Source organism: Hemicordylus capensis, chromosome 1, assembly GCF_027244095.1.
Source record: "Hemicordylus capensis ecotype Gifberg chromosome 1, rHemCap1.1.pri, whole genome shotgun sequence".
In the NCBI taxonomy this organism is placed as follows: domain Eukaryota; kingdom Metazoa; phylum Chordata; class Lepidosauria; order Squamata; family Cordylidae; genus Hemicordylus; species Hemicordylus capensis.
Window position 1 is genome coordinate 31419132 of NC_069657.1, and position 17794 is coordinate 31436925.

Here is a 17794-nt window from a genome sequence, read left to right on the forward strand (position 1 = left end):
CCTTCAAGGATCTTACAAATTCTATTGTATGTATTTACAATCTACATATCTATTGCTAATCCCATGTGTGGCAGCTCTCGCAAGAGTTTGCAAGCGAGGGGAGGGGGAGAGGAAAGCAGCAGCAGCGGGGAACATAAGGCCAACGGACAGGCCAGTGAATGGGCAAGCAGGCAGGCGGGCGGTGTTGGGCGGGGAGAGAAAGAAGTGGAGGTGGCAGAGGGAGAAAAGTCTAAAGTGGCAGTGGGGGGAGAGTGGCAGGGGGGGAAGAGAAAGCAGTGGGAGGAGGGGAGAAAGCAGTGGCTGGCTGGAAAAAGTGGCCAGAGAAAAAAAACAGGGGGGGGGGGAGACGGCAGAGGAGTGGGAGAGCTGAGAATGAGGGAGATAGAGGTGCTGATGCTCTGCACCTGGGCCAGCTAGTTTAAAGTATTTTATTTATTTATTGGCTTTCTTTCCTGATGGAATTCAAGGTAGTATACCCATATTTCCCAGGCAGTTTTTATCTGGGCACTGACCAGGCCCCATCCTACCGCAGCCAAGTTGAAGCACTGTACCTCCAGACTATGACCTCTGGCAACCGAGGATGGGGAGTGAGAGACAAAGGTAGAGAGAAATCATTGTGAGCAAAAGGAGGAGATCTGGTCTTGTGGCAGTGAGCATGAATTGTCTCATTTGCTAAGCAGGGTCTGCCCTGGTTTACATTTGGATGGGTGACTACATGTGAGTGCAGTCTGCTGTCAGGTATCTCCTTAGGGTAGCTATGCATGCAGAAGGTCCCTGATTCCCTCTCTGGCATCTCCAGGTAGGGCTGGGAAAGTCTCCTGCCGGAAACCTTGGAGAACTGCTGCCAGTCAGTGTAGACAATACTGAGCTAGATGGACCCATGGTTTGACTTGGGTATAAGGCAGCTTCCTATGTGAGAGGTATGTTTTTACCACACATTTTCAGGCTCAAGTTCCCCCTCCACTCTTTATGGTGTGCCTTCAGGACCTATGACCTACTAAGCCAAACACATCTTACCAGTAATCCACCTATGGCAGCCGGTGTTTCCTTTAACAGGGACTCCCAGATGTTGTTGACTACAACTCCCAGAACCCCCAGCTACAATGGCTTTTGCTTGGGGATTATGGGAGTTGTAGTCAACAACATCTGGGAATCCCTGTTAGAGGGAACACTGATGGCAGCCTACTAGAAGCTCAACAAATCTCCTGTTCTATGCTGCTTGCCAGGGATAAGAAAAGTAGGAGATCTGTCAAACACGGACAGATTAATGTCAAACACTGGCTTCAATACTTGGCTGGTGGGCTGCCTTTAGCTTGGTGGGTTGCAGGTTGGACAGGCCCTCCGTAGTGATAGATGGTGGACAAGCAGTACCTCATCCTTCCGCATAATGCTGAAGTAGCCCTTAGAGAGCAGTTGATTATTCATTCATTCATTCTTCAAACTTGTAGACTGCCCCAAATTTCTGTCTCTTGGTGGCTTACAGCAACATTGAACAGATTAAAAATGAGACCTTAAAACAGTTTTAAAAACCACAATTTAAAACCACATGGAGAGATGATGCTCTCTGTCTCTCATATAACCAATGAACCTGTAATATTGGGCCTTTCCTGTAAAAGCTGCAAGGGTTTATATGGAATTGCTGAAGGTTTTTCTCTATTTATAAGCAAACTGGGTTTTTGCAGCAAAGTGGTCCCATCAGAAAACTACATTTATGAAACAGGAGAGATTTCTCCTCTCTCTTTCCCAGGAAATGCCTGACTCAAGCAGGAAGGAAAAGAGAGACTTATGTGTACACCTATGTTTAACAGTCCCAAGGTATGCTCTGGAGCGGCGACAAATTTGCAGGAATGCCTTAGAGAGTATTTCTGATTTTCCCCTGGATGACCAGTGAGACCAATTAATGTGTGGCTGAGATCTGTGTTGGAAAAGAGCACAGACAAGCAAGACATTATCTTAGTAACACATAAGTAAATTGTCTAATGAACCATTTTCTGATAATCAAGATTCTCACATGGGAGGAAAAAAAATGGAAGAGGGCACATATTACTTCTTGAATTCTGCCATTGATTCCAGTGGTGGCCTTATTAATCTATGGCAGCAAAAAACAAACAAACAAACAAACAAACAAAACAAAGAGCCTTTTGGGAGAAGTGCATTATGGGTAGCACAAGCTTTTGTGAACATCAGACAAAGTGATAAGGATTGGCCCGGAGTCTCCAGGAATCAGTATCAATCTCCAAGTGACTATTGAAAGCAGTCTTGGAATATTTAAGGGCTTGATAGTGTGATAAATATTTTTTGGGGGGGAATCCCCCAGAATAGCTTTAGTCAGAGTTTTCAACCCTACAAAATGGGCTCTGACCACAATATATTTTAAGGTGCCTCGAGAATCCTCCTCACTGCCACAACCTACATTAATATTGCATGTATTTGATTCACCATTCCGGGAAGAGTGATACTATAAAAACAATGCAGAGGAGAATGCTGCAATTTTCAACAGCTGAGAAGTCCCAACAGCCATCAATGCAAGTGCCATTTCGCAATCCATTTCTCCCCTATTCTGTGATTTGAATGTTTGCATTTAAAAAAAATTTATTCAATTAAAATAATAAAATCATAATATAATCAAAAATGACTAAACCAAAGCATGGTGGGACTGACTTAACACTAAAATAATATGTAAACCAATTTATCAAGGTGGAAAAAAGAAGAAGAAAGAGAGCTTCTTCTAAGAATATAACTCTTCACAATACAAAGTTTGTTAAAAGTAGACCAGATTACTGATCATTCCTCGAACATTTCATTGGGGGAAAAAAGCCAATTCAAATGCTGATAAGCAGCACATATCAGTTATCCACAACTGCAAACCAAGAAAAAACATCATCCTTCCAATGTAGTATACCTAGGAGAAGAATGGCAGTTCAACTCCCATGAGCAGAGCAAAGTCAGCTTGGGGAGAATTCAAGCAATTCAAGCAAGAATTCAAGAATCTAGGCAAGAGGTCTGGAGACACTTCTTTAAGTTTCAAGAACAACAAGGATTTATTTAGAAGTTACAAAAGGATAGGAAAGCTGAGCGTAAGGCTAAAAGGGGAGAGAGGCCAAAAACAAACAGCTATCTCTGGAGAGACAAAATGGAGACTAACACTGGAAGAATAAAGATTGGAGGAGTCCAGTACTTTCATCCATGACCCTAAAACCCCACCAGTGGTCACTATGAGACATTGCAGCTGGGAACTGATGCTGCCAGGGTCCTAGCTCCAATTGTATAACAGTCATTTTGGTGATTCCCCATACTTGAAGGATCCATAACTCTGGATGCAAAGATAAATCCCACACTTCAGGGATATTGGCCCCACCCCAAAAGGAATGTGTGTAACAGACAGTGATAGCTGTACAGTCATGCTAACAATCTTGTAGATTTCAAACCAGAATAAAACAATAATATGACAGGCCCAAACCATATGTGTAAATGTCCCCACATCTGAATTACACCTCTAACACCTTGAAGTGTGCAACGAACCTGTATTAAACATTATCTAGCATGTCCAATAAATAGGACACAGGAGCTTCTGTTGTACTAACCTCATTCTGAGGTCCAAATAAGCTTATTTCACTATTTTTAGGTCAGCCCACCACTGATAGAGAATAGGGTTCTCAAATCCAGTACTCCAGAGTTCTCTAATATCTACCAGATTTATTATTTATTTCACACATTTGTATACTGCCCAAAACATAAGTCTCTGGGTAGTTCACAACAAAAAAATAAAAACAGATAAAAAGATTAAAACATTATAACAATTAAAATTTAAAACATTAAAACTATTAAAAACACAATTAAAACAATATCTAATTAAAAGCCTGGGTGAACAAATGCATCTTGACTGCCTTTTAAAAAGTTATAAGAGATGGGGAGGCTCTTATTTCAGCAGGAAGTGTGTTCCAAAGCCTTGGAGCAGCAATGGAGAAGGACCGTCCCTGAGCAGCCACCAGTCGAGCTGGTGGCAACTGGACATAGACCTCTCCAGATGATCTCATTGGATGGTGTGGTTCATAGCAAAGAAGACATTCTCTTAAATACCCAGGGTCCAAGCTGTTCAGGGCTTTATAGGTTATAACCAAAACCTTGTATTTTGCCCAGAAACTTACTGGCAACCAGTGTAGCTCTTTTAAGATAGGAGTGATACGGTCTCTCTGAGATGACCCAGAGACCAACCTGACTGCCACATCCTGGACCAACTGCAGTTTCCAGACTACGTTCAAAGGCAGCCCCACATAGAGCGTATTGCAGTGGTCAAGTCTGGAGGTGACCAGCAGATGTACTACTGTTCTGAGGTCATTTATCTCAAGAAATGGACGCAGCTGGTGAATCAGCCGAAGCTGATAAAAGGCACTTCTGGCCACTGCCTCAACCTTGGATAACAGGGAGAGGTTTGTGTGCAGAAGCACCCCCAGACTGCATACCTGTTTCTTCTGGGGAAGTGTGACCCCGTCCAGAACTGGCAGATCAAAATCATTTCCCAAGTTCCAACCCCACACAATAAGTACCTCCATCGTATCTGGATTCAGCCTCAGCTGAAGTTCTCAAACATCAACCAAATCGCTTGTGTTTAAATTTCTCACTAGAAATGCTTCAGCCCTTGAAAGCAGTCAGTCACAACACTGCATATAGGCTTGGCTGAGTTTGATTTGGTTTTACTAATAACCTGAGGAATCCAGCTGCACATATTTTTCATTTAGGAATTGTAGACCCATATGGGTCACTTTTCACTTGCGCAATCCTATATGTATGCCCCCACCCCCGCATTTGAGTAGTTGCATTTTTCCAAGTTTAATAAAGTATCGAAAACTATTATTATCCAGAACATTCATCATATGCATGTTTTATATGTATGCATTGATTTTTGTTTGTATTTATAGTCATTTGTAGCTCTAATATGGAATTATTGTCATTTTGATTATTCATTTTGATTATGGTATTTGATTGAGTTTCCAGTTTGCTGTTTACCTTTGGACTTTTGTGGGACCTCCTTCTCTTTTGTGGTTGTATTTTTAAGCTCAGCAGAAGTGTGCTTGATCAAGGCATCACGTAAACATGACAAATGCCATTTTGCACTGCTTATTAACATTAATACGTGAAACATGGAACCAGGAAAGCTTCATTCATATTGGAAATCTGTAGACAAGCTTGTGTTTCAAACACTAATTTTCTTGTTTTTTTATTTCACAAGGAAAACAATATTGGAACTTGCCCCTGGAATATTACTTGAGGCTCTGCAGTTAAAAAAACAGGAAATTTGGCTCTTAAGAGTTAATAATAGTTCCTTTATTGAGCAGAGCTTTGCTTTTGGTGGTGGTGGTTGTTTTTACCAGATTTTCTTATGAAAGGGTTAGAAGTACTTAAACGACCAGTTCAGGCTCATCTGATTTCTTTTGATTTATGCTGACCTTAACGGGTGGAAAGGTGAGGCTGTTGGCAGGCACTAAGATCTAATCTGAGACTAACTGAATAATTAAAAGTGAGGCCTTCTATATTTTGGTAAAGAACTGACAGCGTTCTCCATCTTCATGTCACTCTCTTGCTCTAATCAATGCAGTCAAGGCATTTAATGCCGAATGACAAGTTTCAAAAAAGTCAAATGGCAATTTCCTCTCTTTCGTCACTCCCTTAATAGGTGTTTCTTTCAGATGGTCAGATGAATAGGCTGTTTATATGGTAAAGAAGGGGGCGATGGATCCAGAACAAAAAAATGACTGTCAGGCTAGTTAGGCGACTTTTGGGGTATGCTTTTTCATTTTTCATTTAGGCTTGTTTCTAATCTGATACCTCATCCAAAGGTGCCAGGTCTTGGTACCAACAGTGGCTGACATGATGTGTAGCTTGTGTTAGGGCTGCTGTTGACTTGCAAGGCAGCTCCAGTGCTGCAGAGAACACGCCAGAAGTGCTACCATAGGTTCTCCCATTCACAACAATGAGAGTAACTGTGGGAGCAATGATTGAGGAACTGCTAATTCTCTGCAGGGTTGCAACTGCCTTAAGAGTCCTCAGAAGCCCCAGCACAGTATAAAGCAAAGCTAGGTTATTCAATGGATGCAGGGAGGGAAGGAAGCATACTCATGGGAACATAGGAAATTGCCTTATACCAAGTCAGACTATATCGGTCCATCTAGCTCAGTATTTTCCAGACCCGTGGTTCCCTACTAGTGTTTCCTCTAAAAGGGATTCCCAGATGTTGTTGACTACAACTTCCAGAATCCCCAGCTATTATGGCTTTTGCTTGGGGATTCTGGGAGTTGTAGTCAATAACATCTCAAAATCCCTGTTAGAGGGGACACTTTTCACAACCTTTTCCTTTAAGCACACCACTATATCATCATCTAAAGCTTTTGCAGACAACCACATAAGCAAGCCATTTTAAACATTGTTAACACAGCCTGTGGTTGATGGGAGTCAAACTTAATATATCAAGGGGTATTAAAAATGTAGCTATTTCTAAAAATGTATCATGCTCACTCACATTATTTCATTCATTCTTTCATTCAGTTTATATGCTGCCCAGCTTAAGTGGCTCAGAGTGATTTACATTAATATTAAAAACACATAATAAAACAATTAAAAAACATTTAAAGCAAATTAAAATTAAAACTAAAACTAGATATTATTAAAGGTCTGGCTAAAAAGATGGGTCTTGAAGGCTCTCCTGAAGGCCTCCAAGGAAGATAATCCTCCAGTATCCATGAGGAGCATGTTCCATAACCCAGAGGCGACAACTGAGAAGGCCCAATCCCAGGTCGCCACTGGATGAACCGAAGACGGACCCCTCCTGATTATCTTAGCGAGCGGTGGGGATCTTGTAGAGAAAGGTGCTCTCTCAGGTAACCCAAACCTAAGGATTTCAGGGCTTTAAAGCTAGTAACCAGCGCTTTATATTTTGCCCAGGAACATATCAGCAGCCAGTGCAACAGTTTAAGAACAGGCATAATGTGGTCTCTCCATGATACCCCAGACACCAATCCGGTTGCCACATTTTGAACTAAATGAAGTTTCTGAATTACATACAAAGGCAGCCCTACATAGAGCACATTGCAGTAGTCCAACCTGGAGGTTACCAGCTGGTGTACTACTGTTTTGAGGCCATTCTCCTCAAGGAACAAGCAGAGTTGTCCTGGCCACAGCCTCAACCTGAGGCACCAGGAAGAGACCCAGATCCAAGAACACTCCCAAGCTATGAACCTGTTCTTTCTGGGGGAATGTAACCTCACCCAGAACAGGAAGTTCTATTCCACCTTGCAGATTATGACACCCAACAATGAGCACTTCCGTCGTGTTTTGATTCAGCTTCCGTTTATTGTCCCACATCCAGCCCATTACTGCCTGTAGGCAGGCATTTAAGGGGCTAATGCCATTTCCTGATATTGATGACAAGGAGAAATAGATTTGGGTGTCATCAGCATATTGATAACACCCAGCTCCAAATCTTCTGATGATCTCATCCAGCAGTTTCATGTAGATGTTTAAAAGCATTGATGACATAATGGAGCTCTGGTGGACTCCATATAGCAGCTCCCATTTTGAAGAGCAACTGTCACCAAGTGCTGCCATTTGAAATCTGCCCAAGACATAGGAGTGGAACCATTGTAAAACAGCGCCTCCTCTTCCCAGATCCCTCAGGCAATCCAGAAGCAGGGGCGTACCATTAATTAGGCAAAGGGAGAGACATGTCTCCTGGTCCAGAGCCTCTCAGGGCCCACCAAGGCCAGCACTTGCCCTCCCCCCATTTCTTACTCTTTTCTTTTTTCTGTTGCTGCTGCTGCAGCAGCAAAGTGATCCAATACCCACTTCTTCTTCTTTTTGCTTCTTGCCTACCTCTCAGCATGGCTGCTCCCAGCTGGCCGTGCTCTGCGCAGACTCACTCACTGAAACTGAGAGCATGCTGACTGAGTGACGAGTCAGGCAGCAGCAGTAGTGAGAGGGAGTGCTGGAGCTTTGAAACCGGCCTGCTGGCTGGAGCCTGCCTGGGGGCTGCATAAAAGCCTTGTTTTGTTTTTTGTTGTTGACAGACTGACTCACAAGGACGTAGGGGGTAAAGTAAATGCAAGTCGTATTAGGCATGGGGTGGGGAAGAAGAATGTAAAGGAAAAGAAACTGCCCGAGGGCTGCATAATCCCATTGTTCTGCTCTTCTTACTGACCCTCAAGAAGGCAAGGCAGGGGGAGGACGGTAAATGAAACTTTTATTTTTTTAAAGTAACCATCAGGTAGAGGGAACGAGTGGAATGTGAAGAAAACAAATGAAAAAAGAGGGAGAGATGACGAGAAAGGGGTGGGGGCTGCCTTGGTACTGCTGTCTCACAAGAAGGGAAGGAACGATGGAAGGTAAAAGAAACTTGTATTTTTACAAGTCAGCATGATGGAGGTAGAGAGAACAGTTGGGGTTCAATGTTGGGATCTTGCAGGCTGAGTCATCCATTTGATAAGGGGCTAAAGAGCTGCTGAATAAATGCTTAAAAAAAAAAGACTTGCATCAAAATAAGACTTTGCAAATCAGTTGATGGTGGGGTGTTTTTTCTCTCCTGTCCCTGAAATGCTTACTACTTGAATCCCAAGAAATTGGGATGACTCCATGTATTCCATTCTGTTGTCTGGTTTGAAATCAAATTAAGAGAGAGAGAGAGAGAGAGAGAGATTGAGAGAGAGAGATTGATTGTCTAAACTGATTACTGATTGTTGGTGGGTGACCTCTCTTGCTGTTGGCATAGCTCAGGGTATTGTTTGTATGATTATTTCTTCCTACTTTCATTCTTACAACAATCCTGTGAGGTGGGTTAAGATGAGAGGGAGAATCTAGTTCAAGGTTATCCCCTGAGCTTCCTGGCTGAGTATGGAAGAATTTGAATCCAGTTCTCCCCAGTTCTCACCCAGCGCTCCAACCAGGCCTTTAACTAAGTGGGGTACTGAGTGCAGGAGACCAAGGAGACTAAACTCCTTATTTTAGTTATGAAACAAGTACTGGAGTGCCTAAACATTATTAAGGTTAGCTGGCATAAATTAAACACACAGACACACACACAGGGGCATATCTAGGGATAGGGCAGGCAGGGCACATGCCCTGGGAGCCACTTGAAGGGGGGCACCATTTTGTAAAATTAATTTTTTTAAAAAAAAAAATGGCTGCCAAAAACAAAATGGCCACCGTGCATGCTCAAATGGCCTCTGTGAGGCCCTAGGTCATGCCAGGCCTTGCAGAGGTCATTTGAGCATGTGCGGTGGCCATTTTGTTTTCAGTGGCATTTTTTAAAAAAAGATTTTTAAAAATGGCCACTGCACATGCTCAAATGGTCCCTGTGAGGCCCTAGAGGCCAGTGGGGGGAGGAGGAACCTTTGCAAACCCCCCAGCCTTTAGGAAGCCCCCCGAAGGGGCTACAGGTAAAAAAATAATAATATATAATATAAGTCACTGTACACATATTCAGATTGGCACTATGTACAGAGAATCAGGGTTTGTGAATACTGAGCTGATGCTTATGAGCTAGGATTGTATTCATTTGCTCTTACTTTGCTTCTTGTGATAAGTGAGTTAAATGTGATGTCTTGCTAATTTGGCTATTAATGGTGTTTTTGTCTTTGAATCAGTGTGAAATCCTTAATATTAAGGCCCACTGGGAGTTTCTTGCTCTCTTTCTCTCATTTTAACTGTCTTTCTGAAAAACTAGAATATATTCCAAGCAGTGACACAGTTTACTCTGCATATCCTTTAATTATTTACAGAGTATCTGGGAAAAGTCAAATTCTCCATTTATTTTTAAAACTTATGTGATGGTGATGCTACAATACATAGTAGAGAATTAGACAGGCACTTCTGTTTAGTTTTCCAAGTACATCTCCACATAGTATTCGGGTATTTCATGAGCCCCAGCATACTGAAATTTGTAGTTTTCCAGCATTTTTTGGTCTGGCTAAGTCTACTGCTAAAATAGTTTTTGAAATATTAAAAGATTAATGAGCCTGACTTGTATTTTTCAGCTGATATTATAGTAAAGTTATCTGAAAGATGGGTGTCAGATGCTTGGACAGGGGAGCAATTTCAGTGTTTGCCCTAGGTGCTATTTTCCCTAGATACGCCTCTGCACACACACGCGTGCGCGTGTGTGTACATGTACTCCATAGTAAACCTGTGTTCACTGGAATGAACTCAAGATATTTTTTTGTTCAGGACTGAATCTGTTCCCTATCAGTTGGTTGAGATATACATGCAAATATGAAGTGGAAGAAAGGAAAAAAACTGTGAAATCCACGTTTTTCTTTCTTATCTGTGGATATGTGTGTGTGTGTGTACACTTGTATCAATAATGGCACACAAAATTTGCACACATTGCTTTGATACTGCTGCCCAAAACAAAACCCATTCTGCACATGGATGAAAGAAGATAGGTGGAAGACTGGTGCTGAGGGCTGGCTGATATCCGAGGCAGAAGAGCAGCAGCACAGGGTGAGAGAGGGTGAGAATCAGAGCAGAGGGGCCAAGAGCAGACAAAGAGCCCTGTGGCATGTTACAGCAGAAGCAGGCATTGGGTAGATTGGCATCAGAAAGTTGATGATTCCCACTAATTTAACAAGAGCAAGTTTTTTTTTAAAAAAAACCCATCTCTACCATGGATGGCCTTGTGCTAATTGCTTAGCTTTCATCCTTGGTATTCATTCCCAGCATGGTTCCCTTTGACTAGGTCTTTCTGCAGTTCTGCTTTCCAGTGTTCTGTGTTTTTATGTTAGAATCCCTAATCTGTGTTAACTGTGGTGTACGTTTGTCTGTTAAGGATCATGGGGCTCTAGTTCTGTAAAAGAGCATATGTTTTGCATGCAGATGGGGGGGTCCCAGGTTCAATCCATGGCATTGTCAGAGAGGGTTAGGATAGGGCCCCTGAAATTTGGGGGGGGGCAGAATTTGACCAGTAGGTGGCCATCAGTCTATTAAGGGAAAGCATCCAAAGTGAGGTAATACCTTTTTTGGGACCAACTAAAATATCACAAGCAAACACTGAAGTTATTTTTTTCAGGCTAAACTGAACCCCCCCTGGTCTATCTGGATCGGAACCAAACTGCCGGGACAGTTCCGCGAATTAATTTTTTTTGTTCTAAAAAATAAATGCCTAAAAACACCTTTAGCCCCTTCGGGGGGCTTGCTGTAGGACGTGGTGGTGGGTCTGTCTGTGAAGGTTCCCCAGCGGCGGCCATTTAGGCCGCCGCGGTGCATGCACAAATGCCGTCTGTGCGGCTGAGAGTCTTGCAGACGGCATTTGTGCATGCGCGGCAGTGGCCAAAATGGCTGCCGCTTGTCATTACAGAGGCCCGAAAGGGCCAAAAGGGATACACTTACCCGGCCATGGCGGTGATGAGGAAGGCCGGCGAGGGGAGGGGGAACCCTTGCAGACCCCCCTGCGGCCTACAGCAAGCCCCCCTGAAGGGGCTAAAGGTATTTTTAGACATTTATTTTAGAAAATTTTAAAAATTCGCTGACTGGTCCGGAACTGAACCAGACCGGGGGTGGGGGTTCAATGGGGGCCGGACCAAACTGGCCCAAATTGGTCCAGCCTCAAACCGAGCCAGACGGTTCTGTGCACACCCCTATAACCAGGGTGGACCCTGCTTAGCAAAGGGGGACAATTCATGCTTGCTACCACAGGACCAGCAATCCTGGTCTTGTGGTAGCTGCTTCCAGGCTGTGTAGACAATGCTGAACTAGATAGATGAATGGTCTGATTCAGTATGTTACCTCTATGCACATAGGACTTTCCATGTGCAACCAGGAGCCCAGCCAGCATTCTAGCTTCAATTTCTCTACAGGTGAAATGCACAGGGGATGGGGACATAACACTTCTGCTGTGGATGCAGGAGGACCCAAGACCAATCCCTGGCATCCTCAGGGCTGGGAAGAAAATCCTGCCTGAAACCTTGGAAAGCTGCTGCCAGTCAGTGTAGACAATATTGAGCTAGATGTACCAATGACCTGACTCAGTATATGGCAGCTTCCTATATTCAAATGATTTTACAGGCTGATTGTGACTCTGCACTCCCAATAGAGATCATACAGGACTGGACGTCACAACTTGTTATTATATGGAGGGGAAGGGAACGAAGACCCTGAAGATCCAGAACTGATACCCAAGGAATGTGGCCATTCAAACACGTGTCCCCTTATTAGCAGTCTGAAATAGAGTAGTCCAGGAAGGCTCATACCACACTTAATCATGCACATTTGAATTGGTGCTCAGTCTCTACAGAAACCATCTTTGCCATCTGGGAATGGGCAAGTCAGTCTAACAGATGGCTAATAAGGAAAGGCAGCTGTGAGAGCATCGAGAAGCATCACATCTGTGGGGTCATGAATCCCAGCCAGAAGCTGAAGAAGTGGTATCAGAACTTGTTTTTCCGTGCTTCAGAGGCTGTCAGGAATTCAAGCTCTTGCATACATTCTGAAGCAATTCCAGGTTCTGTTTTGTTATTGAGAGACGGGCTTTATAGTGTCAGGGCGGGGATCAAGAGAGGTGTTGTATTAGGAAAATGCCCACCTCCTCTTCCCTGTTGGTATTCTGCAGCAAGGCCCTTGGCACTGAGCCAGTTGTCTGCAAAGAAAGACTTTGGCAGGCCGAGGCATGGGCTATGTAACCGAATCCTGCTTTCCATGTTCCTCTGAATGCATCACGTCCCTGCTGGATGAAGCAGTTAATGATCAAATTACAGAAAATGCAGGTTTTTGTTTCAGGGTTTTTATTTGTTGTTCCATTTCCTGTTTTATTCCTAGTTAACCTTTGCTCCCTCTTGCTCAAAAAAGCATATCAAAGCAAATGTGGAAATTAACGTCATATGGATGTGAATGAATCGCACAGTAAATGTTGCGGCAGTTGGTATCTTTATTCTAAACCCTCCTCTCATATATCTTTTTAAAAATAAATGCAAGGATGCTCTATTTTTTAAAGAAAGCTGAAAGGCCACATGAACAGAAAATGATAAAAACAGCTTTTATGAGAAATGGAGGATTCCGCTGTCGAAGAACTGGCTGGTTAGTTCAAATCAAGACGTGATATTCAGCAGGTCACTCCTATCATATTGCCTCTTTGCCATCACCACTTCCTTAGGAAGGATGGATGGATGGATGGGTTGATTGATTGATTACGTGCTGTCATGTTGGTGTGCAACAACAAGGAACAACAAATTCCCTGCTAAATGAGCAATGTGGCACCTTTCAAAGTGGTGATTCTCTTTATATTTAGCAGGGGGAGAGTAACTGGCCCTATTCCACCCCAGCACAACATCCCTCCAGTGGTTGTTGCTAGCGTCTAACATGTTTCCTTTTAGATTGTGAGCCCCTTTGGGACAGGAAATCATGTTCTCATTCCTTTTGCTATGTAATGACTTTGAGAATGGTATATAAAGCGGTATATAAATAATAATATTTAAAGTGGTATAGCAACAACAACAACATTTCACAGTGGAAAAGAAGGATGTGCATGGAACCGGTTTTGCTGGTTTGGCTCAAATCCAGACTGGATTTGAGCCAACCCAGCCCGGTCTGGACTCGGACTCTGCTGAACTGGGTCTGGTCTGGTCCAGTCCAGCCATTGAGCCAGCCATGCCAGCTTGCGGGCCGGTTTGAGGGGTATACTTGCAAAGGGGAATCTGGCTAGGCCTCTATAAGACAATTGGATATTATAAGAGGATTCCCCAGTAGTAGACAGATTCCCCATATTGCAGATTGGAAGGTGGAGACAGACAGGGAGGAACTTGCTGAAAGCCACCCCAGTTTTCATACCAAGGATCATTGCATTTTCAAACCAAGGATCATCCCCTCTCAGCATCCAGATTTCCTCTCTCACTTGTGTGCATGTAGCTCAGCTCGGTATATCTCAACATATTTTGATCTACTCATCTTTCTTATTTCATGTAAGTTTAAAGTAAAGTTTACTTACAGTCTTCTCACTTGTGACTCAGTCTGATTCCTTCAAAAGCTAACTTTGCTGACACACAGTGTCTTAATGTTTATGTGCATGCCACAAAAATGGTTTCTGAAACGGCAAGACACAGCGCGGCAGCAATACAGAGATTTTACAAAGCCCAAGGGGGTGGTTTCATTCCTGCAGCTTTAAAACTGTATTCAGTTAAAATAATTCCTCAGCTTTTGTATGGTATCCAACTAGGCCCATATACTAATTTTGTAATGCTAGAGAGGAATCAGTCCAGTTTTTTAAGAGTCTTGTTTGGTACACCGAGATGTACACCCAATGTGGTCTTACTCATGGAGGCTGGACTTTTAAAGATAGAGGCATGGGCATGGCTTCTAATTATTTATTATTGGTTAAAAATACATCTGTGTCTGGTTGGACTTATCCCCATGTTTCTAGTGGTAGTCCTATAGTTGGCATGGAGCTTAACAGTGATCAATAAGCTTCACTCTATAGGTTTATCTCCTGAACTATTACTGGAAATGGGTCTAGTGAATGCAAAAAAAGTAACACACCAGCGGTTAGAAGATATTGAGACTCAAATGATTGGGCGTGTTTACCTGAGTTTTATAAAGTAATAAAGATTAGGGTGGGCCTTTCTCTTGCCTCGTACTTATCTACAATTGCTTTTCATAAGTTTTGTTGGGCATTCATGAGAGCTAGAGTTCATCCTTCTGCGTTATTATCTGGGAGATTTCAATACCTTCCTTTAGAGGCTCGGAGGTGTCCTTGCGGTTGTGGCGAAATAGAAACTGTTTGCCCATATTTTATTACACTGTAAATTTTATCAGGAAAACAGGCAATGTATCATTTTCACTTCAGTGTCTAGATTCATTGGCAGACTAATCTGATGAGGATTTAGTTAAGTTTTTACTTTCAGATAGAGATTCCTCTTTTTCCAATGTAGTAGCAAGTTCTGTTACATTGCTGTAAGATTGCGTGCCTCCCTGATCGCAAAGGGAAGTTAATTCTTATACTTGTATATATATTTTATTTTTTTGATGTGTGTATTTCTGTTATATTTGGTCTATGACCGTAAATAAAATATTGATATTGATTGATATTTATGTTCATGCACTGACACAGATGTACACTAGAACCACAATGTGTTCATTACCTAATTACTTTCCTGAAACCATGGGGCAGAGATGAAAACCTGAAGAAAGACAACTCCAGTAGCTCACAGCAATGTTTTTAATAATAAAAAGGAAAATATAGAGGCAAACTAGGGGTAGCAATTGGATACTGTCCCTTTTAGGGATAATTGGAACATGTGGGATTACCATGTCACAGGTGGCGACTTCATAGCAATGACAGGCTCTCTTCTGAAGAGGGGTTCTGTGAAACCCGCAGACATCTCATCGAGAGGGAATCTGGGCACTTGCAACTTGTCCTATAGGGGAGAGAGAAATGACACCTGCTGAAAGAGGCTCCTCTTCACTGTTCTTGAAAGTACAGAGTCCTACCCTTTTTACATCTGCAAACCAGATGCAACTGAAATAAGTGCTATAAAATAATACGAACAAATTGTGTATGACAGGAAAATATTTTTAATACAAGGAATTTTTAAAAAATGAATACATGTATAAAGGTTATTGCCAATTGCCAATTGGTTTATTAGATGATGAAGATAATAATGATGATGAAGAAGATGACGACGACGACAACAACAACAACAACAACTGGCAATGAAAGACAAAACACTCAGGAGCTACCTATAGGGGAGAGTTTTATGCAGCAAAGGATGCACGTGTGAGGAGAGCTCATTAAGAGTATCTGGAGACTGATGTTTAAGGTCCAAGAGATTTATTAGGGAAATTACATGCTAGGGAAGAAATCCTGTGTCCCTGCAGGTAGCTGCTACATGCTGCTGCGGAACGGGCGGGGGGAGGAAGAAAGTAGTTTGAGAATATCAGTCTGTCTGTCAAGTGGGCACAGGACAGAGAGAAAGAGTGGAATCAAGAGGGATTCCCTTACATTGGGGTTACATCTACCTCAAAGCCCCAAGTGGTCAGTAGGATTAAAAAAACAGATGCAGATGGCTAATGCTTGAGGAGTCACATCTCCAACAGTTTGTTAATATCTTCTTTACATTAGAGCACTTTCCAGATTAGCCTGGGTGAACATTTTCACCTGGCATCTAAAAGAGCATAATGATGCTGAATGGATAATAACAATATTTATTTTCCATACAGGGTTGCTGTCATGGTTGCATCAAGAGAATGCATGTTACACATTTAAAGGCCAGGTTGGTCTCTGGGGCAACCCGGAGAGACCATATTATGCCTGTTTTGAACCTGCTGCACTGGCTGCCGATATGTTTCCGGGCAAAATACAAAGTGCTGGTTATTACCTTTAAAGCCCTGAACGGCTTATGTCCGAGTTATCTAAGAGAGCGCCTTCTTTTTTTCATGTTCCCCACTGCACGTTAAGATCATCTGAGGAGGTCCGTCTCCAGTTGCCACCAGTTCATCTGGTGGCGACACAGAGGCGGGCCTTCTCTGTAGCTGCTCCTGGGCTGTGGAATGCGGTCCCGGCAGAAATTCGTAATTTGAGATCATCGCTGTCCTTCAGGGGAAACCTACCTATTTGGCCTGGCCTTCCAGGGTTTTATATGATTAACTGTTCTAAATTGTTTTAAATTGTTGCCATGATTTTCAGGGCTTTTAGATGTTTTATTGGTTTTATTGTGTTTTAGTAGTTTGTTTTTAATTGTTAATTTGTTTTAATTGTTTTTATCGTGCTGTGAACTACCCTGAGCCATTTTGGAAGGGTGGTATATAAATCAAATAAATAAGTAAGTAAGTAAGTAAGTAAGTAAGTCATCATAACAGCTAAGTGGAACCGCCGCTCCATCACTTCTAATGAGGGCATCATCACTGTAGCAATACTGCCCCAATTACTCCCAATGGAAACAGGGTCGGTTATTGCAGCTCTGGCTCAGTTCTTAGGAGCCACAGAGGCTCTGCAAGCTCCCAAGCAGCAGTGACACAATTTGTATTTGCATGGAGCCAGCACCAGTTCATCCACCCCTTGCATGGGTTGCATGCTGTCCTGTATGGAAGCCACTATGATTCTGAATACCAATAGCAGCAGGAGAGAACTGTTACCTTCACGAGCTGATTGACTGATTGACTGATTAAGTGCTGTCAAGTCAATATCGACTCTTAGTGACCACATAGATTCTCTCCAGGATGATCTGTCTTCAACTTGGCCTTTAAGGTCTATCAGTGGTGCATGTATTGCTGTCGTAATGGAGTCCATCCACCTTGCTGCTGGTCGTCCTCTTCTTCTCTTTCCTTCAACTTTCCCCAGCATTATGGACTGACTTCTCAAGGGAGCTGGATCTTTGCATAATGTGTCTGAAGTATGATAGTTTGAGCGAGGTGTTTTGTGCCTCGAGTGAAAATTCTGGATTGATATGTTCTATGATCCACTTGTTTGTTTTCCTGGCTGTCCATGGTATCCTCAAAAGTCTTCTCATGAGCTACTATGGGCTTAAATAAGAATGTAAGAATGTAAGAGCAGCCCTGCTGGATCAGGCCCAAGGCCCATCTAACCCATCAACCTGTTTCCCACAGTGCCCCCTACCCCTGATGCCTCTGGGAAGCCCACAGGCAAGAGATGAAGGTGTGCCCTGTCTCCTGCTGTTGCTCCTCCTGCAACTGGTATTCAGAGGCATCTTGCCTCAAAGGCTGGAGGTGGCATATAGCCCTAGTAGCCATAGATAGACCTGTCCTCCATTAATTTGTCCAAGCCCCATCCAGGGCTGATGGCTGTCACCACATCCTGTGGCAG

At 43.0% G+C, this 17794-nt stretch overlaps 1 long non-coding RNA gene across 1 annotated transcript in view; it reads left to right on the plus strand.

Moving 5' to 3' along the window:
* The first annotated feature begins 371 nt into the window (after nt 1-371).
* The window catches only part of LOC128341065 (uncharacterized), a 30811-nt gene continuing 13388 nt past the window's right edge, over nt 372-17794 (plus strand). Inside the window, exon 1 of the long non-coding RNA XR_008314183.1 lies at nt 372-600. This is a non-coding gene — a long non-coding RNA (uncharacterized LOC128341065). The remainder of the gene's footprint in view (nt 601-17794) is intronic.